General features: G+C 39.1%; 1 long non-coding RNA gene across 1 annotated transcript; it reads left to right on the top strand.

Annotated features, from left to right (window-relative positions):
• Positions 1-5491: 5491 nt before the first annotated feature.
• LOC113644127 lies at positions 5492-25317 on the top strand. The gene is made up of 3 exons (XR_003440940.2): positions 5492-5628; positions 22494-22588; positions 24994-25317. It is a non-coding gene; the product is annotated as an uncharacterized LOC113644127 (long non-coding RNA).
• The last annotated feature ends 286 nt before the right edge of the window (positions 25318-25603 follow it).

Below are 25603 nucleotides of genomic sequence, written 5' to 3'. Positions count from 1 at the left end.
TATATTGTAGCAAACGTGTTGCAGACTTTCCTATGGTGGAAAATCTGTCAATGACACTGGATTCTCCTTTTATAAAACTTTTCTTTATACATAAATAAGAACACGCAAAATAATTTTTTACTCTCTGACTTTTCTTATTTTCTCCCAAATTGCTTTTAATTGATTGAGTACTATTTAGAATTTTCTGTAGTTATTGATTGTTATAAAAATAAAACTGTTAATTTTATTTTGTCCATTTTGTTTATAATACGGGGGGGGGGCATGGTGGCTTAGTGGTTAGCATGTTCGCCTCACACCTCCAGGTTTGGGGGTTCGATTCCCACCTCCACCTTGTGTGTGTGGAGTTTGCATGTTCTCCCTGTGCCTCGGGGGTTTCCTCCGGGTACTCCGGTTTCCTCCCCCGGTCCAAAGACATGCATGGTAGGTTGATTGGCATCTCTGGAAAATTGTCCGTAGTGTGTGAGTGTATGAGTGAATGAGAGTGTGTGTGTGCCCTGCGATGGGTTGGCACTCCGTCCAGGGTGTATCCTGCCTCGATGCCCGATGACGCCTGAGATAGGCACACGCTCCCCGTGACCCAAGGTAGTTCGGATAAGCGGTAGAAAATGAGTGAGAGAGTGAGTGAGTGAGTGAGTGTTTATAATACAATGCAGCTAGCTAGCTAAGTCTTGTTTATGCTTTACTCAGCGACATCTATGTCAGAAAAAAAATTCAATCTTCTGACCTCTAAAGGTTTCACAGCTAGTTAGGATCACAACGCGCAATTCATTTTTAGAGATGATGACCTCTTTTTCTTCAAGTATTTTAACATCCAAAGACATCTTCTTAAATAAACACGCAAACAGTGTAAATAACATTTCCTTCCATTTTATTACCCTCTTTTCTGTACTAAATGGTATGTCAAAATAATACATGAGCCGTCCTCCTGCAGAAAGCAAGCCATCATTACAAGCAATTCGTGAACACTATATTTGGTGACAATTTACCAAGCACCAAGCAGAGATTTAAATGATCTTGTGTAAACACACATTTCTTTAATTTATCTTGAAGTCTCTTCATGCTTTTCTTTTTTTTTTTTTTTTTTTTTTTTTTTGCCACGGTAGATTTTCATTAGGGTTCTTTTCAAGCTCCTGGGGAAATTAAGACGAGGAAAAACATAGAGAGAGAGAGAGAGAAAGAGAGAGAGAGAGAGAGAGAGAGAGAGAGAGAGAGAGAGAGAGAGAGAGAGAGAGAGAGAGATGTTTTCGAGTCCCAGAGAACAAATTTACTATTTGTGATAAAGAAAACCAACATTCATTTGCTGTAAATCAGACCTGATTGAGTTCATTTAAAAGCTGGCAAATGGGAAAATTACATGTATATAAGAGTTGACTGATGGAAATTATCTTGTAAATGTTATTGCATCTTGAAACCATGAGTAATGTTTATATTTTTTACTAAATTAAAAAGCGAGTACACAATGCGCATATGTCTTTAGAATGCACTTGTGTTACGTTTCTCGTGGCTGTTCATTCTTGTTGATTTTCCTTTACGTTCATTACAGCTGACATGCTGACCTTTATGTTAAGGTAACATTAGCTAAAACATTGATTCATATTTTCATACATTCAGGCTAGCACGTTGTTGGAATATATGGTGCAAATATCACAGACTCACCTTTTAACTAGAACCGTCTTACAGTTCTAATACTATATAAGGTCAGAATTTGAATTTTCCCAGATTGTGGACATTAATCCATCTCAGAAGTTACTACAGACTACATATGGTCTGCAAACATTCATTCATTCATTTCCTACCGCTTATCCGAACTTCTCGGGTCACGGGGAGCCTGTGCCTATCTCAGGCGTCATCGGGCATCAAGGCAGGATACACCCTGGACGGAGTGCCAACCCATCGCAGGGCACACACACACTTTCATTCACTCACAAACACACACACACTACGGACAATTTTCCCAGAGATGCCAATCAACCTACCATGCATGTCTTTGGACCGGGGAGGAAACGGAGTACCCGGAGGAAACCCCCGAGGCACGGGGAGAACATGCAAACTCCACACACACAAGGTGGAAGTGGGAATCGAACCCCGACCCTATAGGTGTGAGGCAAACGTGCTGACCACTAAGCCACCGTGCCCCCCTCATCTGCAAACATCAAAACGATATAAATACAATGCGCTGCATCAGGTGCTATTTGGATTGCTCTTTGCATAAATGTTGAACGTTTCTTTGATTGCGTCTGTAAAAATGGCTTAAATTATTCGATTTCAATTATGAAATTCTTTTCAGATATTCTCACAAATTCTTGACATACATCACGATCCGTGACCGTACTCAGAATATCATTCAAAATCATCATGTTTATTTCGCTGCTCATTATGCTATGCAGCTCGACGAAGACGCGTTAGCATCTGTCATACTAAATGTTTGGAAGTAATCACAAATCATAGCTGACGTGTTACGAACTATTCGAATTTAACACGTAAATCACGCGTCAGTGCCAGGACGCGCTTCCGTAGGTTCTTCGCCTCAAGTCTGTGTGCAGAAAAGCCATTTCCCTCTTAGCAGATTAATTGATGCTTCGATGACATACATCATTAACCTGATGCAGATAGCAGAGCAGACAAAACTCCAGTGGCCATACACAGATAAAGGCTCTTTCCCTGCATGATCTTATTACAGATTTTGTTTGTCACAGGAAGATTTCATTCCCAATTTTTTTGAAGAAAAAAAGTAATAAGATAATATATCTTATTCGGTTCACTCAGTAGACATGGTTTCATTGGACTGTTCATTGAACCACTCTACACCACTAGAGGTCCTGATCACTATGATTGCTATTTGTTAATTGTTTGCTTGTTTGTTTTTACATTTAATACACTCCAGCTATGCTGTTCATTACCCTTGTTTTGGTCTAAAACAGTCTACCGTTATTTTGACATAATCCTGAGATATGCTAGTTGTTGTTCTTTGTTGTTACTTTGTTGAAACTTGGCTCTGTGCTAACATTTGGATTTTGTACAAAATATTTTTTTACCCTGTTCATTGTGAACTCTTTGCTAGCTTTTGGACTTTGTATAATATTGAACAATGCTACAGTAGCTTCTACGTTTGTTGATACTTTATATAGTCCTGACTTATGCTATTTTTATTATTTTTTTATACAGTATTTATCTCTCAATCTTTTCTCCCTACGCTGACGATTTTCCTGCAATGGTGTTTTAGTGGTGTCTTACACATTTTGAATGAGAAGCTGATAACTTAAAAAGAGAGAACATTGCTCCACACATCTATGCACAACATCAGAGATGTTAACATTGTTTACGAGTCACACTCGATGGCTGAGGAATTTATTATGGCTGTTTTAATCTCTTGACTTCTTTTTCCTCCTTTACGTGCGATGCAATTCCTTGCCATCTAATTTTTCCTTTATAAAGAGAGAAAGACAGCGAGAGACTTGGCCCATCATGCCCTCCAGAGGTAAAATGAAGCCATCCTTCAATCTGAAAAGGTCATTCGCACAGTGCTTGCCTGGATAATCCATTAATCTCCAAATTCGAATTGTCAGTCTTCATCCTTATTACAGGTCTCCTATTCCCGACCTCCCTCATTTTCATAACCATGAGATCACAAGTGGAAGAGCAAGAACTGATAACGAAAAGAAAATCGTAGTCGATGTATGATTAGCCATGGACAGGGACTTATGGAGATTTTGTACGGTGATGGAATTTGTTCGAGGAATGACACCGCTATAAAGGCATGGAAATCGACTTGAGAGGAAATCTCGAGTATTAAAAGCTTGTCACAAAAGACACAGCGTGACTGGAAAGGTATTGCACATAGGGCTTAATGCGAGACAGTAATACCGTACAGACAACAAGACTGCTTTGAGCTGTGAAGGCTATGGTTACTCAAATAATCACTCTTTACAGTCGTGGTAAGCAGAAATGCATCTCAAAACGAATAATATATCAGTGTTAAAGTGGTGAGGGAGGTGTATGTACATGAATGACTGTCTTCTAATGAGCTATGAAGACAACCGGTAGGTAGAGGACAGGGTTAGTACTTGTAGCTTAACTTAATTTGTATGAATGTGCCACAAAAGTTAACATTGAAATTATGCCTAGGCGTATGGTCTTAAATGTCCAAGGACCTGAAGATCTCCTTGAATCCTCTCCCCATACACCAAATGACTCAACTGTTACTATTTGTTTCACTTCGCAGGATGTGAAACTGCGTTTAAGGATGAAAACATTGCTTACCAAAGGAGTTATTAAAGACAAATGGAAAGAAACAGTTAACTAAACCCCCTTGATCATATCATATCATTCCTTACGTATTAAAGGTGTAACACAATGACACTAACACTATTTGTGTCTGTATCTACAGTATATTGGTACATGAAGCCAATGGGTTTTGGGGTTGTTGTTTTTTTTTGCCAGCATGGTGTGTGAATATAATATCCTACATTAAATCAAGGGATATAAAAAAAATAGAAGAAATTGGATTCCAAGAGCAATTTTCTCAAGAAAAGTCTTTTTTTAAAATACAGTACCATTTTGCTTATTCATTTTCACTGCCCCTGTATTTATGCCACTGCAGTATTATGTCCTTCTCCACTCTGTAAAGTAACAGCTGGTTACTGCAATATTGTTCCATGCTATTTAGGCTATGTACAGCTCTCTAGTGGGCTTAAGCAATAAGGTGAACTGAAAATGACAAGTGAAAACGTCACAGAAATGAGTCCTTCCTGCAAAGGAAAAGAAATAAACCTCATTTCCATAACCAGGTTTCAGGTCTGCGTTTAGGACTAAATTATCCAATAGTTTCCTGACCTAAAATAATGAACCAGCATATTTCTGCTTAAAAACAATAAAACAATTGTTGTTATGCTGTGTTTATGTATTTTGCTGTAGTTTTAATTTTTTACTATGAGGTACAGCAGGACTTGTTTTTGGCTGAGAGGAGTGGAACACGATGTGGTCTCATGCTGCCATCACCCATGAGATGTTTTTGTGCTAAGCACGGTTGTAAATAGTGGTTAAGTGGAATGCAAGTGTTGTGCAAATAGTATTTTCAGATGGGTTTAAATGAAGCATTCTTTCGTAAAACTTTATATTGTCACGGTGCGGCAAAGGCGAGTGAGGATCCAAATGCAGTTTAAACGTTTGATAATCGAAGTCGAGAAACAGATAACAGACAGACAGGCGAAACTAAGCAACACACATAGCTAACAGGAAACAGGAACATAAACATTAAGCATTAGACAACGACTAGCACCAGGGAAGTGAACAAACAGTGTATATACTGTATATCAGACAGGAACCAATCACAAAGCAGAGACAATGAGTAACTATGACAACAAACGAGAGGGAATGAATGAGTTCAATGAGTGTCCATGGCAACAAACGAGTGGGCGGAGCAAACAATTAACAGCAGGGCAAGACAGCAGACAGAAACAGGGCAAAACACAGATAGACACATTACATATATGAAGACCACATGAACATGGCTAAGAAGAAAGTCCCCTTGGATAGGCTCCTGGTTCCTGGTTATTCAATAAGCAGGACTGAAAATTGTTGGACGGATGGATGGATGTATGGATGATATCCAGATCCCATTCAGACTCGGTATTAACATCTACATCTAAGTGATAAGATTTCAAAAGGACAGCATAGAATTTTTAATGTGAATGTTAATGCCTTCCAACGCCTTCATGATAAAGGTCAAAACAATAACAGCACAGCAGTGTTTGAGTAAAAATATTCCAAATGCTCTACAACGCTTCCTGTCCTCCAGTGAGTCTTGTTACATATTTTCTCAGACATAGTTTTGGTATTCAACCATGAACGAGTTATGTGTACTGGCTATAATATCCATAATGAGCATAAGGAATCATTATGAGCGATTGACTTCAACATGCCTTTAGCCAAGCTATCTCATTTGAACCACGCAAATGCAAAGGTTTTCAATATAAGAAAAAGATCCTAGTGTTATTAGCATGAAATCTTATTTTATTAATCTATATTGGGAGGCATCCTGCATCGGACTGATTTTTGTATTCCATCTGTGAAGTTTAAAGCCTAATTTCTGGAAGATCAATTGTGTTTACACTGTACAATAGCAGACGCTTTTTAATTATAATATCCGTGCATTATTAATGACAGCATCAGGATCTGTAATTGGAAAGCAGAAAAGGGTGGCGTGCGATTAAAAACATCACTCAGCAAGACGGCATGCGAAAGAGAGAGCCAGAGAGAGAGAGAGAGAGAGAGAGAGAGAGAGAGAGAGAGAGAGAGAGAGAGAGAGAGAGAGAGAGAAAGGCTTAAACGAAATGGACAGTCTTAAACAAAATCAAACAGAATTCACATTTTCTAATTACTTTAAATTGATTCATCTCACCCACTGAGGGATGTTTAATTGTGAGAGATTGAGATTAAAAGGAGTTTTTAATGACTGTGACTCGGTGCCTGTGCCTCTTAATTGAAGTAAAGCCTGTTCTGCTGTGTTTTAATTATCGGGGTTGACAAGTTGGTCATCACCGGGATTTCAAAGCATATTATTTGTGCGGTCATTGTGCAAATCAGGTGTATATTGACCGAGTCTTTATTTTATTTATTTATTTTGTCTTAAATAGTTGTTAAACAATTATTGATTGTACGGAATTAAAAACGAAGAGAAGTAACAGGTTATAGCAAGGTATCTTTGGTCTGTGTATATGTGTCATGGTTATAAGGTGTTCATGTCTTTTATGTGGTATAGTTATAGTATAGTTGCTCAGATTTTATTTTATTTTTTTAATAAACAAGCAGAAAACGGAGGAAATATAATAATAATAATAATAATAATAACAACAATAATAACGATAACAATAATAATATTGTTATCGTTATTATTATTATTGTTATTATTATTATTATTATTATTATTAATACTTGTGTGCCCTGCGATGGGTTGGCACTCCGTCCAGGGTGTATCCTGCCTCAATGCCCGATGACACCTGAAATAGGCACAGGCTCCCCATGACCCGAGGTAGTTCGGATAAGCGGTAGAAAATGAATGAATGAATAATACTTGCTACTGACTTTTTATTGTAAAAATAGATTTTTCCTGACCTGTTGTTGATTTTGCTACTATACTTATATTTGCTGACTGTGTTCACCTGTTTTGTGTTACGTCTTTATCCATTTACCTTCGTACAGTTCTTTTTTTTGTTGACTTATCATGCTTTTTGACGTGACGTGACGTGACGTGACATACGGCTAAGTACGGTGACCCATACTCAGAATTCTTTCTCTGCATTTAACCTATACAAACTGCACACACACACAGCAGTGAACACACACACACACACACACACACACACACACTGTGAACACACACCTGGAGCAGTGGGCAGCCATTTATGCTTCGGCACCCAGGCAGCAGTTGGGGGAGTGGGGGGGGGGGGGTGTTTCGGTGCCTTGCTCAAAGGCACCTTAGTCGTAGTATAGCAAGCCCGTGACTTGAACCCACAACCTTAGGGTTAGGAGTCAAACTCTCTAACCATTAGGCCACGACTTCCCCCAACATTGTAGCAGTACTTTAAGTGTTTGATATCTGCACTAGTCGTTAGGAGTCGTTAGTTTTGCAATATTTAAGCACAGATCAGTACGGTTTTGTAATTACTCTGTCACACAGACTGTTGAATTCTCAAATGGTCTGGATGACCAGGCTCTGTTGATTCAACAGCAAACCAGACTAAATTAACATAGTAATAAATTAACACAGGGACTTCCACATAAAAGGATTTCTAAACATAGCTTTTGTTGTGATGAGGTTTACAGTGTGGAGGTCTGTGTATTTAATATGTTTGGATGGAGACTTTTAGTGTTAGCACATCACACAACATCATTGTTCGTTATTTTCCTGTTTGATCACATCCCGTAATTGTATTGTTTCTAAATTTCACATGTGACTACACTCTACAGTACCTTAAACACACAGCTTAATAAACTGAGAGAAAAGAAGAACTGATTGTCTCTTAATCAATGATCAGTCATGATCAATGCCATGGCTTTTTTTTTAGTCTTCAGTGCACATCTCACAACCCTGCAGTTTTCACTACACATGTTTTATTGGCTCCCTCAACCAACTCCGATCTCCCACATCTACTTATATAACACGGTTAGATTTGCTAATTAGCATTGCCATGGTTTAACACAGGATCAGCTGGCTTGACTGCTCCTTTGACCAGGAAAATTGTTCTACACAACAACTCAGCCTATTTTTTTTGATTGATGAATGGTTAGTTCGAGTTACGAGCTTAGTGATCTTGTTTTATTAAATCCGAGTCCTATTTTGGATGATAAAGGGCTCTAATTTCGTCCAAATTTATAGAGCCTCTGGTAAGAAAAAATATAAAAAATATAGCTGCCATGCCTGCACACACAAAGTAATGGATAAAACACAATGTTGCATGATGTTACAGAAAAATAATCAAAGACAGGGTAGTGTGAGGACAAAGTAAAAAAAAGACAAAGTAGAGTTAATGTTATCACCCTATAGATTATTCTCTAATTACAGGACAAAGGGTGGCTTAGAGGCTAGCAAGATTGCATCACACCTACAGGATTGAAGGTTAGCTTCCGAGTTTGCATGTTCTCATTGTGCCTCTGGAGTTACCTGTACTGTAGGTATTCTGTATGTCCTTGTTCTCTGACCAGTGTATCCTTGTTCCTCAGGGTATTCTTCTTTCCTGTCCAGGGTGTCCTTGTTCCTCAGGGTGTCCTTGTTCCCCATCCAGAGTGCTTTGCGCCTCAGGGTGTTCTTGTGTCTCAGGGTGTCCTTGTTCCCCATCCAGGGTGTCCTTGTGCCTCAGGGTGTCCTTGTGCCTCAGAGTAACCTTGTTCCCTGTCCAGGGTGTCCTTGTGCTTCAGGGTGTCCTTGTACCCCACCCAGATTTTCCTTGGGCCTCAGGGTGTCCTTCTTCCTTTTCCAGAGTGTCCTTGTGCCTCAGGGTGTCCTTGTTGCCTCTCCTGTGTCTCCTTGTGCCTCAGGCAGGGTGTCCTTGTTGCCTGTTCAGGGTCTCATTGAGCCTCAGGGTGTCCTTGTTCTCCATCCAGAGTGCCTTTGAGCCTCAGGGTGTTCTTGTTGCCTGTCCACCGTGTCAGAATTTGGATGGATGGATGGATGGATGGATGGATGGATGGATGGATGGATGGATGGATAGAGGACATTTTAAAGCATTTATTTTTCTTTTTTTGTTATATCATAGAAATGTGTCAAGATGTTTATAGTTGCCATTTATTATTGTGCAATGTCCAGGAATTTTAGTTTATGTTTATTTGTGATGCTACTGAGAACAATGCCAAGCACTCCATGCCTCTACTGCATAATTTTAAGCATTTTGTTTTGTTTTGTTTTCAAATTGTGCACCAGACTGATGAATAGGACACATTATTCCTACTAGTGCCAGTCAAATAGAGGCAAACATAAATGGTCTTGTGTAACTTGATGTGTTGGGGTTTTTTTTTTTTCTAAATGCAATTTGGCAGACGTTATGATGTGTGTTGTTTTTTTTTTTGTTTTTTTTGCCAGAGCTTTCAGACATGAAACTCAATCCACATATTGTTACTGGGATTATCCAGTAATTAAGCTCCATCTCACCACCAGCACCATTGATTCCCAGGGCTTTCCGGCTGTAAGTGAACTCAGCGAGTGGTGAGTTCTTAATGGTCATGATAAGGTTTCCTCTCCAGTTTTATCACAGCCGGGCCATTTCTGGATCAATCTGGATGCTACCCCGTGAATTTTACTAAGCACTCGAATTTATTTATTTATTTATTTATTCGATAAATTTTTTCAAAGGGTAAAAAAAAATTGCTGATGAGAATCGTGTTACAGTGATTGTGAGGAAGGAGATGAGCGAGAGGTAGAGAGTCAGACATCCTTTCCACCAACGCTGGCTCCAGGTTTCCTATGTTCATAAGGGCCGATTGGAGATAAAGCAGAGAGGGCTAACGATATCGGAAGCGTACAACACAACTAAATTTGATATGCACAGGTATTACGGTTTTGTGAATGTCTTATGAAATAAATACGCTTGTAGGACCACGTGTAGATGCGATAAGCTCAATGTCAAGGGAATACTAGCATAATGATTCTTTATACAGAACGCACACTGTGGCACAAACCACAGATATAATGCGTATATTTATTTCCCAAGTTTAGTACTGTGCACTTAACACAGCTTTAAAACTCACATTAAAACACTTAAACACACAAGTATGCATTAGATGTCACTGCCCAGAGCCAGTCAGGTTAGGAAACCGATGAGCCATAAATGTGAAAGTGGATAATACAGAAATAGAAACCACCCACAGACTTGACTCCCTAGCATGGCTTTTATTATTTTTCCATCTCAACAACATGGTGCGTCTGATAAGCGAAGAATAAAATACTTCACTGTATGCTCTTCTAGGATTGCACAAATGTAACCGATTTAGATTTGTTTCATCATGTTTCATCATGTTATAGGAATGTTTTAATTCATTAATGAATAGCACATTTTTGTCTATTCAAGTTATTTGCATTGCTGTTATTTCCTGATATCACTTACATAACATGGGATGCACGGTGGCTTAGTGGTTAGCATGTTCGCCTCACACCTCCAGGGTTGGCACTCTGTCCAGGGTGTATCCTGCCTCGATGCCCGATGACGCCTGAGATAGGCACAGGCTCCCCGTGGTAGAAAATGAATGAATGAATGACTTACATTACACTAGCTGTAACCAGTAATTCTCCTGCTTCCTTTTTTAATCAGCAGCATCCTTGAAACTTTCATTGTCACAAAATTCAAAGACACTAGAGACTCCTTTCAAAAATGTTAAATAAGCATACGTGTCCATTCAGAAGACATCACCATCCCCACAATTACAAGCAATTTTTTTTCAATCATTAACTAAGTATTAGCTAGATGAGTGAGCAAGTGGTTTCTTAATTAGCCTGAAAAATAACAAACAAAAAAAACAGAACAATTTAAATGAAATATATTTAAGGTTGCACTTACTTACATGATGGCTGAGAACTGGATCATAATCCAATCTCAGCCATGTTTCTCCATTGCCTTCTCCTGGGTGTCTAGATTGACTCTGGTTGTGTCCTTTGTGTGTTCCAGGACGCACAGGACAGAAATGACACACTACCACCAGTGACCCAGAAACAATGGCTAGCAGAATACCAGGCACTCAGAAAATAAAGATTGCTCTGTCCTTCGCTCATGTTACCTTATTGTAATAGCTTTCCAGTTAATATGTTTTGGAAACGAGTTGCTTTGAGCATTGTTTGAGTTTAATAATTCTAATTCTTAGTTTCTTCTTGTTATTTCCAGTGAACTCAGCTTATAATTGAGTTAACAAAACAAAGCAGGTGGTAAAGAGATAAGAAACTTTCAATAATATTACATTTTTTCTTTTTTTTTTAGTTTATCTGGTGCTGCAAATTCATTTGAATTGTCTTAAATTAGTAGGTTTAATAGCTTTGGGGAAATGTTTAATATTGGCAGTGAAAATAAGGATAGTTGATCAATGAGTTTAATGGTTCAAATGATTTTCTATAAGTTGTACTATTGTTGAGGATTTTGGCCATAATTTGTTGCTCTCTCACCGAGAGATTGAGCATCAAGGAAAAACATAAGAGGACCAAGTACTGAGCCTTGTGGGACACCAGTGGAAAGTCTTCAGAAAGCAAACCATTCTCATCCTCTGACCATAAATTCCAAGTGTTTGGCTGGTCTAGCAGCATGTAGCTTCTTATTGACCCCAAAACTGCAGTCTCTGTGGAATCTGCCAGGTTGAAGCTGGTTAGGATCTGGGAAGTTGTTCTGTGAAAGATCAAGAAAGACTGGATTAGAAGATTTTAGAAAGAAAAGTGGTAGTGTAATAGTTATGTTCAATCTGTGCAACAAGATTGGACAACTTTGTCTGATCCCTGTCTAGTAACAAAGAATTGATGTGATCTTATTGGTACTACCAGAAATACTGTATATCTGCTCAGGGATTTCTCAGTCTTGCCTTGTTTTTCCATATTTCCTTTCACATTGAGTCTTTATTATCTTTCTCAAATTTATTTACACATCATTTTCCCTAAAATTCCAATTTGAATTTCCAAATTTAAAATGCCACTCTCAGCAGGCAATGGAGTTCGGTGTAGTCACTGTTCTACATTCAAACCAAGAGACGTGTCATGACTAATATACAGGAAGCATTTACCCACTAAGAGCAGAACGGATGAGTTTTTCAAGGTCATTAAAAGCCATGGGGGAAATGCATGGTCTGATTAGAGCTATTAAATTGCACTTGAGGGAACATTACAAGACTTTACTGTCCTCTGTGATGTTAACAAGACAAAGTATCATTTCAATGCAGCTTCACAGTGTAAATACACTCAATCAGGCTGGCCTTGAAGAACATCAGCATTTTTGTTAATCTTATTACGTTTATGTCAAATTGATAAGCTGCTTTGGAGATGGGTATGTAAAACATATGGCTTAATGTGGAATCTTGGATGGAAGGTTTATGGCTAGGGTGTACAGTAGACTCACAATTGGTGTTTAACTAGCCTGCGAGTTCACTCTAGTCTATATATTATAAGCTGTAGGTCCTTCTAGCATATACAGTGTGTGTACATATGTACTGTATATTTTTAAAAAATCAACATCCCAAGGTCACTGTACAGCAGTAATGTGTTTATGCTAGCAATAATGAAACACAAGTAAGAATCAATATGAAATTGCCCTGAGACATCAAAAAAGAAAACCTTTTAAGCATAGACTTTTTCTTCTGGAACTGACACCCATTGAAAATAAAAGGAACCAAATTGTTATGATGCAAATACAAGGACTTGATTTTTCCATGCAGAAGCTTGGAAATTCTTTCCAAACTGAACATTTATCCAGAGACCATTTTTTTAATCTATCAGCATCATCTGCAAACCTAAGGTGTACTTAGCATTTAAGAGAATTTGGAAACATTTTGTGTTGAATATGTACCAACGCAGGGAAATGTAGCAAGAGCATCTGCCCAAAGTGTACTTGTGACTCCTGTACTTATTCTCAGACTCTTTAACCATTGTAAAATGTAAAATTATGAAAATGTCAGAATTTGAGGAATACTGTCAATAAAGTACAGATGAAAACATCCTTGATCACAAACCCTTGTTGAAAACAAACCATGAGAAGCAAGTTAGAAGCAAACTCGTTAGCATTGTGATTTTTACAAATAATGTTTCTTGATTTTTTTCATCTAAACTGACATTTATTTTACCTCATGAATTTTTAATCATGCCAGGCGTCTATGCATTCAAATTAAGCAGTCTTGCATGTCTTGGAAGTTAATGTCAAATTATCCTGCAGTACTAAATATGTATATATAAGTACTATAAGGGGGCATGGTGCCTTAGTGGTTAGCACGTTCGCCTCACATCTCCAGGGTTGGGGGTTTGATTCCCGCCTCCACCTTGTGTGTGTGGAGTTTGCATGTTCTCCCCGTGCCTCGGGGGTTTCCTCCGGGTACTCTGGTTTCTTCCCCCGGTCCAAAGACATGCATGGTAGGTTGATTGGCATCTCTGGAAAATTGTACGTTGTGTGTGTGTGTGAGTGAATGAGAGTGTGTGTTTGTGTGCCCTGCGATGGGTTGGCACTCCGTCCAGTGTGTATCCTCCAGGGTGTATTCGGTTAAGTGGTAGAAAATGAATGAATTTTTATACAAGTATTGGATTGGCACAGTGTGTCGCATATGCATGTTATACAGCAGTTTAAGAATTTATCTCTTCTAAACAACATATAGAGTATGCAGTCCATACAAGTCCAATCCAGGGTTTTGATAGTGTTTATTTGTGTACTATTAAGTTCTTGTTTTATCCTATTTGACTGGTGGGGCACTTGAAATGATTCAATCGACCTCAGTATATTGTTAGTCCTTTAAATCCAAGCAAATGTGAAGGTTTTGGGAGGAGCAACAAACATCTTAAAGAGAATAACAGAAGTTTAAAGAAATTTTGGTCCTTATCTATTTTCTGAATGATAGTGGCCTCAAGGCTGCCTATTTTCTACTTATTTGGTCTACTTCTTTCTTTCGTGGTCCTCCACATCCATTTTGGTCCTCCAGGTACTGTATGTCTGCAAGGATGCTGCTGGTGTTCATCTTGCACACTTGACAGAATATCACAGAACGTATCTGTCTATTTTCCCTTCAATCACAAGTTCTCATCTTAAGTCTGGTTTGGTCAGTACTGGAAGACCATTAGGTTGTCTGGATGCACCGATCTCCAATCCACATGAGTACCTCTGGATTTCAGACAGATTGATATATTTGCCAATGAAAGTGAAAGACATCGCTGGCTTCTTTGTGTTTGAGTATCTGACAGTTAGTTTATTTTGTTATTTTCCATGTCTTCTACTTCCCTTCCTCCAGAGAAGGTAAAAGATCTATATTGTATGCTAGTCATCTGGGACTCATTCTCAAACCATTGAAACGATCATCTCTGGATTTTTCATTCGATCGCCTAATGTCCTTGTTACGAACGTGTTACCACATTAGTAATATTGCATTTGGAAAACCTTGAGCCTTAATGTCTCCGATCCATCAAGCAGTACTAGAAGGATTATTGTACAGAAGAAATGCTTCTTGACCTTGATGAATGGAAACGCTCGATTTCCTTCAAAAGGACCACTCGAGAGAGGTAAAGGCCACATTATCTAAAGCAATCCTACTGTAAATCTGAGCAGTCAATGCTACTTTCCTCCTTTTCTCCAGGTCCACTTTAGTCTCCAACTCTAGGTGGTTTTATAAAAAAGCTAAACACCAAAAAGGATCTCTAAAGTATAGGTTATCAACGTGTGATCTTGTGCTTCTTTTGAAATGCTTTTATTTTCAGAACAAAGATGTTACTGTCATATATCATCAAATCAACCCGCCACATGCTAAAACTGCATCTGGTTGCAATCAAGCCGAATGTAATACTGAGCTGTGCCATCCATTATTCATTATGTCATTAACGGCTTGGGCAACTGCGCCGTGGAGCAGCATATCAATGAATCACACGGGAACAGGAGAAGACATATTAATTCTTGACTCCTGACTGCTGCAAAAGGGTGACTTAATCTCATTAGACCTAAGGGCTGATTAGCAGAGACAAACTTTGCTCTAAGGTTTGAGAGCCATTGGAAAAGTCAGAAAGAGCCAAAAGAGCATTTCGTCTGCTACGGTATATTTCTAAAACCAGGCTCTCAACCTGGCACTACGCCAAATCTATAAGAATCCAAAGAGAAGCAAGAAGCTATAGTTAAATTGTAATTTAAATTAAATCTCTTTTATCATTTCCTCTTTGGTTCCAAGTTTGCTAAAGACACCATATAGTGGATCATTTTTCTTTCTTCTGCCTTCTTTTTTGAACCATAAGTGGTTCAATGCCCAGTTTAAATAATTATCGACAGCACTGGAAAATCAATTTCAGAACCTTAGACATATTGCAGGGGCATACTGGAACCACATCAAGCCACACTTTGAAGTGCAAAAAAATGGGGCTAGTAATTAACTAGAACACGGTCCTCCTTGTCCCACAAGTATATAAACCAGCTCAAGTTTATCATTCACCTTAGTCAGTGTCTCAATTAAAACCAATGTCAGTTGTGCTATTTCATATAACCTTCATGCAACCTCCAAGAAAAGGCATGAATAAGATTGATAGCAAATGCTTTCTAGTGTCTTTCTTTCTGGGGGGAATCAATCAGAACACTGTCACCAGAAGGTTGGGCAGTTAATGTGGCAGGATGTAAACAGAGGCTCAGCTTTCCATTACTTAAACCCAGGTAAATATAGACTTGTGAGTATTGACTGAATCGGGACAGAAAGCAATAACAGAGTTGGTGTAGGCAAAGAGCCGTCACTCAAACATTAAAGGTCACAACAGTTCTAGCAACGACCGAGTAATACACTAAAGGGCAAATGACAGACGCATAACTAGAAAGATGTTCCCTGTTTTGGTGTTTTGATGAAAGTGGTGGAAAGCGATACCACTCCAGAATCATCTGTAGGTGTTCAAATGCGATGGGATTTTATTTTGTTGTAAATCTGTGTCCTTGGAATATGTTTAAGTTTTAGAACCTGTAACTTCACTTGTATTACATCTGGGGTTTTTTTTTAGCTTCTTGAGACAGCAAAAATATAAACGCCAGATTGCAACTCTAGTGTTTGAGAGTCTCCTATTGACCGCATTGCTGGATTGCTTCCAAAAGGCTATAGAATACTTGAGGAGTTTCTTATTTCAGGAAAACTACCATTGCACTGCTGGTGTCAGATGGGCCAGACCCCCCATCATTTGCTGTGTACGGTATATGATGGGGGGTCTGGCCCATCTGACACCAGCAGTGCAATGGGGTAGTATCTTCGTTGCCCCATTTAGCTTCATATAGTTATTATTATAACTAGTGTTTAAAAAAATGCAACAATTGCAACAAGTGCTAAGAGACGCTCATTGGTAGAGTAGTCCAACATCAACTACAGGTATACAATAGGTTTGCAAAATACTCTGTCATGTAAATCTAAAGTAAACAGAGTGTCTGTGATGTTCAGAATCATTGATGCACTGTAGATTGCAAATTTTGGAAGAGGTGAGTATGATTATGGAGTATATAATGTCCATATATGAGAAATGTGTTTATTTTTTTGAACGACACCCGTTCCTAATTGTGTCTCATTGTCTTTTATATTCAAGTGAGCCTTTGGTTACGTTTAGTTACGTTAGTTAAGTTAGTCATTGTCAGTCGTTGTTAAGTGTCGTCGTTTGTATTGTTTTAGTTCTTGTCTTTTACCGTGTTGTCTTTATTATTTATTAAACCCCTTTCATTTGAAGCTATCCTGTGTATGGGTCTGTCTCCTTCCTACCCTGGTTGTGACCTCAGCTGTCTATTGTGCATTATTATGTGTAAAAATGTATTAGAGAGTAGCATATAGCACACGTCAAGATCGATTTCTTTTTTAGTTATTAAACTCGTAACTCACTCTAAACTCTACGATCATGAGCTGCTGCTGAGAATCTGTAGACGTTAGCTCATACGTTAGCCATTTTGGATTGTTTTTCCATCTTCGAACAAATAAAGAGGAAAACAAGAACGCCATTTGCTGACTATCTTTAGGCTCCTAACTTTTGCCATCCTGCAGAGCTCCTAATGAGCTCTCCTTCTTTGTTATGCTCCATTTTGACATTAATTGCACAAAAGCGCAACGTCCACTCAGGTCACAAAGCAACTTTCTTTTCATTAACAACACTCACTATCAGTATTATTTAAAAAAAAAACAGTGCCACTAATGAAATGGTTGACATTTGGTAATAGCACATAGTGACATTACCATGCCATGTTTACTTTCTAATTTATTTATATAGTTATATTTGGAGGCCTATAAACAGTCATTATGGGTTTTTCATCATTTCCCAGACTTGTTTGTTTGGACGGCAGGTTCATATATCTTCTGTGGATTTTCTTGACTAGCTTTTGTGACCTTTTTTTTTTCCTAATGGAGGGAGGAGTGAAAGGGGGGATGGAGCCCAAAATGCTCCATTAGAATCCCTACAATCCAAGATAAGAACAAGAAGAACCGAGGTTGATGGATTGAAATTGGTTTCTAACAGTTCAGATCAATTAGGGATTATGAACTAGTGCTTCTGAGTGACATGGACCAGACGTGAAGATAGATACTATAGTGGTGATTTGATTCAAAAGTCAACCAAAGCGAATTCTTTCAATTTCCTAATCAATACGAATTACGAATACATTCGGAAGTATTATTTGTTATAATACACTTACAAAGACACTACAGTACATCGTGTCAAACATACAGTAGATCCTCATTGTTTCTTGAGAAATATAAAGGTCATTTCACGTGTATTTCAACCATTTGATGCTTGGATGGATATTGTTAATCTTATAATAACATGATTTTATAAAAGTGCATTATAAGAGCACATTAAAGAATAAAAAGAAACATATTTTCCCTAACTGTTCTGTAAGCCTTTCTCTGGAGAGTATTTTCAATTGCATTGAAAAATTGCCTTATTTCCATTTACCTGAAGAGCTGCAATGCATCCAGCATAAGCATTGTGAAACTGGAGTGGTAGAGTTCTTTTTTTTTCTTCTCTATTTTCTCAGATTTCTATTAATGATCTAATTATGGAACAGACAAGAACTGTGTATCCACACTACTGCTAGAACTGATTGGACGCATTCATCAGTATGGATCAGCACCAAATAATCCGATAGCACCCGTCTACCGCTGACTGCTCAGTCTCTTCTCTAGTGAGTTTATGAGGATAAAGACGCCACACTTAATCCAGAGCAGACAGGATCAAATCGCTCACTGATGAAAAAAGAGAGGAAGGGCTTGGCAAGTGTTATTTGTGCAATAATCCTTTTCATACTGGGGTTTTGTTCTCAAGACCTTACATACTACCTTAATGAGTTCAGTGCTGGAAACCAGACCTTGTCACCTTTCATTAAAGTAATGGTTCAAACTAATCAGGGTCATAATCCACATTTCAAGCTTTATTTGCCAAGTACACAATCAATATTCAAATTCTCTCTCAGTACGACGGAGGGGTGTGAAAGGACTGATATTGTACCTAGAAAGAAATTCAAACCTACCTCTAATACTGATCTTACAACTAATTTCCTTACCAAATGCGTCAGTGATATTATTTGATACTTGATTTGAACTTTTACATGTTGCTCCACCATGTTATTTTAGTTACACTATAGGCTTACTTACCGGGGGCACGGTGGCTTAGTGGTTAGCACGTTTGCCTCACACCTCCAGGGTTGGGGGTTCGATTCCCGCCTCCACCTTGTGTGTGTGGAGTTTGCATGTTCTCCCCGTGCCTCGGGGGTTTCCTCTGGGTACTCCGGTTTCCTCCCCCGGTCCAAGGACATGCATGGTAGGTTGATTGGCATTTCTGGAAAATTGTCCGTAGTGTGTGAGTGTGTGAGTGAATGAGAGTGTGTGTGTGCCCTGCGATGGGTTGGCACTCCGTCCAGGGTGTATCCTGCCTCGATGTCCGATGACGCCTGAGATAGGCACAGGCTCCCCGTGACCTGAGAAGTTCGGATAAGCGGTAGAAAATGAATGAGTGAGAGAAGGAAGCAGCTCGTAATCCAGGACTGTTTGAGAAGCCCACTGAGATGATATATATCCCTTCAGCTTCGCATGAATGGCTTGAGTGAACCGAGGTAGTTCGGATAAGCGGTAGAAAATGAATGAATGAATAATCTTACTTACTCTAATTAATTCCCTGATGCTTAACAATTTGTTAGTTTCTTACAAATTAGTGCTAGAAAAATTGTGCAAAGTGTGGAAGGACACAACGACAATCCATAATGAAGTTCAGGCAAGAGTAGAATACTAAATGAACCAGAAAAAAAATAAGGATTGGACTACTAAGCTACTAAATGTACAACATTAATGCGTTGCGGTGATGCACTGACACACCAGGGTATTCACAGGCAATCTGATTGGCCCCTGATTGGCCCCGTTCCATCAATCGTCGACAAGAAGAGCAACTTTTCACAATAATTTTTCACAACGATCACAGATGCAATTCCACCACCAAACAATTGGCGGCACTCGAGCATTTGAAAAAGGAATGACTGCCGAAATGTATTTGCACTGTACTGAATAAATTATTTTGTGTGCTTGAATGTACCCTGTACTTGTCCCCTGAATGTAACATGTGGCCCTTTAATGGCCCCTGTTACAGAAAAATCCTAGAACTGCCACTGTTCACAGACAAACTAATCATGGACTAACACAGAACAGGTAAACACAATCAGGTAACAAATCAGAGTTGGAGACCAGACCAGAACATGCTAATGGTGATGCAAAGGTAAAACAACTCTTGTATATAGTACATAATCTTGAGAGAATTATGCATGTTTGGGCTTTGGTGATCTCCCCCCCCCCCCCCCCCCCCCAAAAAAAAAAAAAAAAAAAAAAAAACCGTTGATCATTAATTGCAACCTTCCGTTTCTTCATTTCTCACAAAATTCACCACCCTTTGAGATTAATTGTTAATCAATATTGGCCAATTCAACCTGTTGTTTTTCATTTCCTGAGCTGCAGCATACATCATATTCCATTTTCTATTCTTCGGCTTCATGCTGCTTCCTGTCTATTCTTCTTCGAATTGCAGTGAGTCAGCATCTGTTACATTATAAGCCATGTGTTACAGACGTTTCCAACTGAAGACTTCGCCTCCACACCTTCAACACCATTAATAGAATGGAGTTACAGCTTTGGAGAGCTGTCATCACTCCCCAGGATGTGCTACTTTCCACCCAAGTACAAAAACTCAGTCAGTGAGGCATTCATCCTGGTTTTGCAGAGGTACCTTTATAGACTCCTCACTCCACTGTAGGCAATGCAAAGTAGACTTGCAGGTGAGTAAGGGATACTGATATATCAAGCTCTTGTTAAGCCCAAACTTCTTTATTCTTTCACAGAACTTACCTACTTCCTGTGAATCATATATGTTATTATTGGCCCCTCTTCGTGTCAGCAGAAGATAATTGTGGACAGGCTTTGCAGGTCATACAGTACCACCAACTATGACCAAGCCATTTGATCTGACCATTCACTCAGAATGGTGGCTCCAGAGCTTTCAAGTTTTGAAGACAAAAGACATCTCCAGCCACCCTTTATCATTTAAAACAGTTCGGCTCAAGCCCAGCCATTTTTAGGGTCATGACTGAGGACAATGTCCCGGTCCAGAGACAAGCTGTTTTGTGTTGAAAATACCCTTGCTAATGAATGTTTTATTCATTGTGTTTTTGCGTTAAATCTTACCCAGATACAATAGTGCTATTTTCTGATTGGCTATTGTGTAGCCCCTTTTGTTTGATTGGCTGATAAGTGTCAGGCTTGACTAAGAACTCCAGGGGAGACGCGCTTGATTCCTGCCCGGTTCCATAGAGACAGCGGTGCGGACTGATACATTTTGGGCGCTGCGGCTTATTAAATATATGATAAATAGTCAAAGTTTTTCTGCATGAGAAATACAATGTGTGGCAGGAGAGCGTGAGAAAAGACCCAAAAGCGTGACTGTCACTCACAATGCACGACACTTGACAGCCCTGGGTGGCTCCCAGGTTTTAGTAGTTTCACCAGCATTAAAAATCCCTGTTTGTTTCTCTCTCATAAAAAAAAGTTCATTTTTACCTGAACAGAAGATTATGGTTAGTGATTTTTGGTATGGTTTTGACTGGGATTAACCACAAGTCATTTAAAGGGGCCATTCACACACTGGAGTCATTTTACACTGATGACAGTCTTGCGTCTATAGTACTCTTGTGGTCTTTGGTAAAGACCACAAAGACACAGGAGTACCTATTAGTTCAAAATGTCATTTCACCTTAGACAGTTCGGGGGCATTGTGTTGACACCCAAGTATTAAAAAGCTGTCCAGGGTACTATAGTATAAAAGTCCATGCTGGGTCCAATTTAATTTTATTTGTATAATATTTTTACAAATAGACAATTTGATGTAGATCCCCAATGAACAAGCCTGAAGTGTCAGTGGCAATGAAAGCTCCCTGGGAAGACATAAGGAAGAAACCGTCAGAGAAACAGTAATCAAATGGGAGGCAATAATTTTCGGGTTGCATATAGTGTGTTTATTCCGATATAAGAACATACTTGTAGCTTGACAATAGGGAATACAAACAGATTATATCTTGCAGAAGAGTAGCAAGTTAAGAGATAAGAGAAGATGTTGAGTCCACTTCACTCAAGCCATTCATGCGAAGCTGAAGGGATATATATCATCTCAGTGGGCTTCTCAAACAGTCCTGGATTACGAGCTGCTTCCTTCTCTCACTCATTCATTTTCTACCGCTTATCCGAACTTCTCAGGTCACGGGGAGCCTGTGCCTATCTCAGGCGTCATCGGGCATCGAGGCAGGATACACCCTGGATGGAGTGCCAACCCATCGCAGGGCACACACACACTCTCATTCACTCACACACTCACACACTACGGACAATTTTCCAGAGATGCCAATCAACCTACCATGCATGTCTTTGGACCGGGGGAGGAAACCGGAGTACCCGGAGGAAACCCCCGAGGCACGGGGAGAACATGCAAACTCCACACACACAAGGCGGAGGCGGGAATCGAACCCCGAACCTGGAGGTGTGAGGCGAACATGATAACCACTAAGCCACCCTGCCCCTAGCTGCTTCCTTCTATCTATTTAAAATGTAATATAAGAGAAATGAAAACATTTTTGGACCTGCTGTTAACGGCTCTCGGTTTTGCATTCATTCCTTACTTAATGTCTATTTACTGTTTTATATTTATCACATAAACTCTATTTTCGAATTCTGTTAAATCAAGATCAAGAGGACTTTGATTTGGATGTTTCCCTGTTTCACACACATGCCTTTAAAGACTTTCATTCCTATTTCAGTCAGTAGGTTGCAACAGAGCATCAAAGCACCATGGCTCCTCGGCAGAAGTTGCCACGGAAATCACATTTCCCACTTTCATCTACAAATGCTCCGGGTGAGTTAATTTTATCATCTCTCAGCAACACAGAAAGCTGTCAATTAGGAAGATATTACGACTTCTGGTACTGCCTTCTGTAGCTCATTCTGCTCGTGTGGCATGTTCTTCTCCACCAACTGTTCACAGCCTCAAGCTCACAGGCTTCCTTAGAGCCTCGACGACAAGCAGATGCTTCTTGATTTTAATTTATGTTGGTGATAACTGTCCAAGCAATCTTTGATTCTTTTGGGGTCAAGAATAATAAGCAATGAATAAAGACACTCCAATTTTTTTTATTATTCAATAGTGGGCAAGTCGTGGTCGTGGTCTAATGGTTGGAGAGTCTGACTCGTAATCCTAATGGTTGTGGGTTCGAGTCTCGGGCCGGCCATGACTGAGGTGCCCTTGAGCAAGGCACCGAACCCCCCAACTGCTCCCCGGGTGCCGCAGCATAAATGGCTGCCCACTGCTCCGGGTGTGTGTTCATGGTGTGTGTGTGTTCACTGCTGTGTGTGTGCACTTTGGATGGGTCAAATGCAGAGAAGGAATTCTGAGTATGGGTCACCGTACCTAGCCGTATGTCACGTCACTTTCACTTTAAGATCTTTAGAGTGTGACTCCTTCTAATACTGTACATATCTAAAATCCTCCGATAGAAAGATGGCATAGGATGATGCAAAGCTCATGGATGTTATATCCTTATTACCTCAAATTCACTTTCTAGAATGATTCTGTTTAATAACATGTGTTGTCTGGCTTAAATGATTTCTCAAATCTTTTTAAAATTTTGGCTTGAATTCAATTGAAAAACCCTCAATCTTTGGATGGAGCTTAAAGAAACATGAGAGGATACACGGCAACGACCGGCTCTTAAACAGCTGCATCTGAGAGAAATCCTTTAAACACAAGTAGCTGTGGTGAAAAGCCCTTCAGGTTTAGTTCCTGTGTCTCGGATTTGAAGAGACATTGGAACATCATGGACGATATGTGGCTACAACTGTTGCCAGCAGCTTACAGAGTGAGATTAAACAGCTGCAAGCAGTCGCTATGGCAGCAGAAACTGAGCAACAACCCTGAAGAACTGGCGTCATGTCCAGGCTGAGATTTTCCATTTTGCTCTCTTGCTTGTTATTAAAATTGTCTGGATCCACTGTGACCCTGACCAGGACAAATCGTTCCTAATGATGCTTCAAGTTTTTGTTTGCTTTATTGGAACAATCTTGTTCAAATCTAAACTCAGAAAGACACAATGGTCGACACTCTAGAACTAAGATCGTTAAAAGAAGCACTCACTGTGAATCCTATTATTATCTCGGAGCGACCACAAGTTTCACATGGATTTAGGTTTTCTTTTTTAAATTCTTTCATTACTTTGGTATTTGTAATAACACTAATTAAGCTGCAAAAAAATGCAATTTATATACAAAACAATCGGTTAAAAAAAACAAATGTTTAAAAAACGTTTATTGAAATAAATCATAAAGAATAAGTCAATGTAAATCAAGAAAAAGTAAGCTGCAAAAATCTCCTGAAGTAATCAGCCATCTTGACTGGACTACAGTAAAACATCTTCCAGATTATGCTATAAATCTAGTTGTATTGACTTTTACTACTAGACAAACTGACGCATCGTTCTGATTTGTAGAACATTGCGAGGCATTAATATCAAAGCCATGTAATGCATATAAATGTGCACCTACAGCCAAAGCCATTCTGCTGCTGCATATGCCATCCATTTCTGCATGTATTCTCTCTGCCTTCCGCAAAAAAAAAAAAAAAAAGATATCACATTGCTCATGGTTTATGTAGCTGTTTACAAAAAAAAAAAAAAAAACATGGAAGATTTATGGCATGGACAGCCTTTCAAATTAAAACACACACACACACACACACACACACACACACACACACACACACGCGCGCGCGCTCAGTATGTAAAGCAAAAAGCGCAAGCACTTTCCCAAAGTACACCACTCTTTAATCATTTACTTTAATAATTGAATCAGTAATGTTTCATTAAGTCATTTTCATGGAGATACATTTGATGCGGTTTTATATCAACTACTGCAGCTCTCTGAGTCTCTGACAAATTTCCTTAATTGCATGTGTATTATTAAAATTTAGCATATACTGTACATTCATTTTTAAACACTGCCAACTGGGTCATTGCCAAATCTCACCTGCTAGCTAGGTCGACCCTAACACAAGACAACAGATTTGGAAGAAATTGTTGATTTCTTCTATACGGTATATGCCTCATGATCCAATAGATGATTAGATAGTGTTGCTCTAAATGCCAAAAGTGAAGCATGGTGGTGGGTTGAGTGCCAGTCCTCAGATGTGCTAGTCGTGTGTGTGTGTGTGTGAGTAAGCTGCACAAGTTTCCTACATTAAGCATTCTTTCGTTTTTCTCTCTCTTAAAGGAAAAAAGAACTAAGAAACTGCAAAATGCAAGATTCTGAAGATTTTTCCCTTGAGGGACAACTATAAAAAGACTCTCTCTTCTGACAATCAACTGTCTCTTCTGACAATTGCAAAGCACTGACTCTAAAGAAAAAATATTATAAATAAACATTCTACATCCTCACAGAAAACTTCACCATACACACATTTCTAAAATTTGTTTATGTGGAGCGTTTACATTGCATATCCATGTATAAGTTACTACAGAATAGTTTTTAGAAGTTTTGACCCTGTTTGTCATCCATAATACGTATCCTACAGTACCTTGCTGCAATATGTCAAAATGTTTTGAGCCACACAAACAATAGGAAACCAAGTCAGATTTCTGTGTATTGCAATAATTCCTAAAGTATCACTTGGGAAGCTGTATTTTATCCTGTACCAGCAAACTTTTTTGTAATTAAACCGATTAGTAATAAAACCTATTAATCTCAAGTAATTAATGGCCACTAGTGATGGGAAGTTCGGTTCCCGTTTTAATGAACCAGTCCAATAATCCAGTTCACCAGTTCTTTTTGACGTAATTCACAATGACGTCATGACGTAAATTCCTTCATCCCGATATTAATA

Source organism: Tachysurus fulvidraco, chromosome 1 (genome assembly GCF_022655615.1).
Source record: "Tachysurus fulvidraco isolate hzauxx_2018 chromosome 1, HZAU_PFXX_2.0, whole genome shotgun sequence".
In the NCBI taxonomy this organism is placed as follows: domain Eukaryota; kingdom Metazoa; phylum Chordata; class Actinopteri; order Siluriformes; family Bagridae; genus Tachysurus; species Tachysurus fulvidraco.
The sequence above is the reverse complement of the archived record's forward strand: the minus strand, read 5'-3'. Positions and strand labels throughout refer to the sequence as shown.